At 37.4% G+C, this 4,667-nt stretch overlaps 1 protein-coding gene across 2 annotated transcripts in view; it reads right to left on the reverse strand.

Annotated features, from left to right (window-relative positions):
* LOC121318504 (CCR4-NOT transcription complex subunit 4-like) overlaps nt 1–4,128 on the reverse strand; it is a 63,470-nt gene extending 59,342 nt beyond the window's left edge. For both annotated transcript variants that reach the window (XM_041255241.1, XM_041255240.1), the window contains exon 1: nt 3,871–4,128. The gene's annotated coding sequence lies outside the window, so the exon portion shown is untranslated. The remainder of the gene's footprint in view (nt 1–3,870) is intronic.
* Nucleotides 4,129–4,667: the final 539 nt, after the last annotated feature.

Genomic DNA, 4,667 nt, shown 5'->3' on the forward strand with positions numbered 1-4,667 from the left:
ACTTACTGTATAAAAAAAAAGACAATAACTAGTTATGTTCACACCAAATTGACTTTATTCCAAGTATAGTAGCACATTAATTCAAAGACATTTGCAGGATCAATACTCTGTTTATATAAAAAAAAAAAAATTTACTAATAGCAATAGTTTGTACTTGTCTGACTGGAAGCAGTACGAAAAGAAGACCAAAAAATTAACATAAAACGTAAGCAATCTTCTCGCTTTAAAAAAAACTGCATTCTGTAACCTGGCTCAACAAAAGGCATTAGCAGCTTCTTGTTATTCTTGTTGTTATTATTATTATTATTTAGCAGATGTCTTTATCCAAGATGACTTACAGAGACTAGGGTGTGTGAACTACGCAGAGTCACTTATAACAACGTCTTACCCAAAAGACAGAGCACAATGAGGTTAAGTGACTTGCTCAGGGTCACGGTAAGTGAGTCGGGATTTTAACTGGGGACCTCCTGGTTAAAAGCCCTTTTCTTTAACCACTGGACCACACAGCCTCCTATTGTTAAATCCGGTATCCTTCACAACTGAAATTAGTTGCATGTCATTTGCTATCATCTTAATAATCAACGTGTTATGTTTTCAGCACAAGTTTTAATCACATTTCCTAGCACTACTTGCATTGTTGTTTGTCTGGGCCCCACCTACCCCGCGCTAAATCCAGCACCTTTAGCAGAAGCAGACATCGTATGTATAGGACACATTATTTAAGTACTTTAACATTGTTCCTGTACTGCCGCAGTAACTATGCTCTGCAGAGCACAGCCTACATTTTACTTTTCAAATGCCATAAGCAATTAAACATACAATGACAATGCCTGTATAGTCAAATAATACATATCTGGAATGTGGGCAGCATCTGACAGTCTTGTAGCGCTGCTTGGCATATATTAACACAAGGGAGGGCAAACTTGACCCACTTGTCCAGTCCAGGTTTTTGATTCAACTATATTCTAAACAGTTTCATTTAACCATAGTTAATTAAATCTGGTTTGAAAAGGCCATCCATGACCAGAATTGCACAGTGCTGTATTAGAGTAATACCCATAAGGTTAAGCAAGGACAAGGACCCAATGTCGCCACTTAAACTTTTACAACAAGCTAGAATATTAAAGCAGAAGTGTGTCAAAATTCACATTTCACATTTCTACTAAAATAAGATTCTTTGCTGAGAGTACTACATTCTTCTTTTGTGCAATCTACTTTGAAACAGACCTCTTTGGCTTTACACTTTAATATTCTGGACAGGGAGTTTTGGTTGCCGACACGCAAGCTCTGGACAGGGAGTTTTGGTTGCTGACACGCAAGCTTACATACTGCTCCTGTCCTGTTGCATAATAAGGCAAATGACGTCGACTTGAAGCTATCCTTTGCCTGCATCAAAGGAAAATACAATTTAAAAAGAAAGGACCTGCTGTTATCAAAATACTGTACCACCACATTTTACAAGAAACACATAGACTTAAAGTAAACAGCCTTTGAAAAATATATAAACATGGGGCACTAAACCTTTCAGCAAAGCAAATTATGAAGCTGTTAAAATGTGTCTTGGTGTTGAAATGACTATAAACTTTGGCCTGGTGATTTTATCCATGAGGTCATCCCAAACATCTTGCTATCTAAATGTTTTCCAGCTTATACTGAACCCCAGGCTATACCAAAAATGCATTTATCTTCCTAATATTCAACAGGTTAATAAAGTACTTGGAAATGCATGTCCTTAGCTACTGGCCTACACTGTCCCATACAATCCCTTATATTGTATCTCTCATCTTCAACAGTGAAATGCCCATCTTAAATCACTGCAAGGGCAAACTAGGGTTCCTCCTAAGCTCTACAGTCCAATGTCTGATGGAAGGCATTAGAGGAAACTTGATCTGCAAGGAAACAAGAGTATGTGTGTGGATTTGTAGGGGAGAAATAATAATGCACAACTGGCCAAACATATGTTGAATAACTATTATGAACTACAAAATAACAGAAAAGGCATTTATCTTTGAATACCAACTGTAATGTTACCTTAGGTAAGGTACTGTATTATTGCTGCTTGGGGTCTGTGAAGCCAGGCATGTGTATCCTGAATGTCAGGTATACCAGAAGCTCAAGTCTCAGACTACAGAGATTGCAGCATATAATAAAATACTCAAAGTTGATGAACAGGTAAAATGAGAATATATAATGCTAATAATCAGGCATTCTTCCTTTAATGTCTGCAATCTTAAAAAATGCTGAATACAGAAAACAACTGAAAATATATTTATGAAATATTCCAAATTCACTTCCTACCAGTCCAACAAACTAAGTCAATGTAGGTCAACCAGGCATTTGCAGATAGGCCAATGTAACCTAATTCACTAAACATTTTTATGACACCGTAGTTATACAATCTAATTCTCATGCAACTTCATGGTTCTGTTATTTTACCTTTACAGCATCATCAAAACAGAACCTTCACAAAGCACAAACTCAGGTACAGATTCCCAAGATAATTTAGTAAACATGACTGCTGTATTCCATCACAAAGCTTTTCAATAAGATATAATAAAGAATTACACAGGTATGTGATTTTTACAGTAAAGCAAGGCCACAGATACCCAAATGTCCAGCATTAGCAAGAAGTCAAGCCTGCTTAAAACAACCATCTTACAAACTGGATCACAAAACTGACCCTACTATACAAGTGGTCTTGAGTACAGGTTTCACTGTAGTTACTATTACCTTTACTATTTAGTATTCCAACAAAACTCTAGTGATCACTCCCATAGCCCAGCACATCAAGCAATGAGTAAAGTGAGTGTGTAATGGATTCACAAACTGTTAACGACCAGGAAGAGCGTAAGACAATGCAATACAAATGCCTTTGTTTTAAACTCAGTAACTGATCTCTCTCAGTCACTGCTTACCACAATAAGGTCACTATAAGGCAAATATTTATAATACTTTAGTCATGTAACCTTTATAATCCTTGAGATTTATTTTATGAAAAAAATAATCCCCCCCCCCCCCCCCCAATGATTTCATTTTAGATGCACTAGCATGTTAATGGCATAAACACCAAACAGTGTGTCAAATTAAAACAATATAAAGTGTATATGGTAGAAACGGCAACTTTATGTAATATATCATCCATCTATTTGTCATACAGTATCTATAGTCTGCCAATATTTAAAAAAATAGTATTTCTCCTGCTTGAAATGCTTCGTAACTGTACAGAGTACTTGTCTTTTTTTGGGAGGGTGATGACACATTAGAATTGTATAGCTGAAAATCAGTAGGAGGAAGTTGATTAAAACTAAAGTTATCTTTAATATTTTAAATTGAATTGGAGTTGTTGCTTATTTATCTGCGTAGCCCTGGCATTGACTTCAATCACAACACACCCCAAACGTGTTTTTATACAGTGATACTCAGAGCTTCCATAAGCCGGTCAAACTCAAACTGGATGTAAACAGCACCCCCAAAAGTAACACATACACACACAAAACAGACGCGAATTGATTTATATTACGTTTTTTTTTTTCTTACGATAAATAGGTGTGCTTCTTTTAAAGAATGTGGCTAAATACCTACGCACAAAAAAGAGGCTTTTTGCATTCGCAGCAATGCGGCCTGTACTGTCCCACTAAAGCCTGCGACTCTCCCTCCCATCGGATCCCACATAGAGGCGCTCTGAGTCAAACAGTCGCCCTCTAACTCTCCCTCCACTGGGTATGGGGAGGGAGAGAGAACGCGATGTGTTTATACATCCCCTTTGTGTTAGGATATATATATATATATATATATATATATATATATATATATATATATATATATATATATATATATATAAAATTGTATGTTGTGGGATACGGTACTCACCCTGTCTCTCTATTGCTCTGGGACTCCTCCAAGAGATATTCACACCAAATGGGGCGGGGATTGATAATATTTCTGAACTGCCACGATTTGTGTAGACAGGCACCTTAGTCTCTTTCTGTTTATTACTGATTTGTCTGTCTCTCTCTGTTTTAATTTGTTTTGTTGAGTCTATGACTTGTCTCTGCCTTTCAGTCTCTCTGGATGTTTCAGCAGCAGCTTCCAGCCACCATCTTGCATTGGAGTGGGGAGGGTGACCATTCACATCGCACTGACCATGCGCATTGGATTGTCCGGCAGAGGGGAGATGGGTAATGTAGTTCTTGTCTTCTGTAACGAAGCAAAGAGAACAACATAATCCAAAATGCATTCTGGTATCGGTGACGAACACCTGCGAAAAAGCAGGTTGCAACACGCGAGATGTAGTCCTGGGTAAATAAGATGAGTGAGTTGGCAGGAGCGAAGGACTACTAATCCCAAAATGCTTAAGAAAGTTCTTGCGTTAAACAAGCGGGGGATTGCGATCTTTCTTATTGATGATGTAAGATGAGACAACAGAAAAACTGGAAGATGTAGTTGTATTACAATCAGTGCCAGACATAACAGCCACATGAGCATGATATGTCATGTAGCACTGTATGTATGTTACATTCGGTCGCGATTTTGTGTTTAATTGTAGACATTTTAAAACAGTTTGGGTGAAGTCTTTGGAGTTAGATAAGCCCGCCAAAAACCTTAAAAGAAATATGCATTTTAAAATAGATACTGCACATAGACAGGAAACTTAACCTGGTATAGTT

The sequence above is a fragment of the Polyodon spathula genome, chromosome 7 (genome assembly GCF_017654505.1).
Source record: "Polyodon spathula isolate WHYD16114869_AA chromosome 7, ASM1765450v1, whole genome shotgun sequence".
NCBI lineage: Eukaryota > Metazoa > Chordata > Actinopteri > Acipenseriformes > Polyodontidae > Polyodon > Polyodon spathula.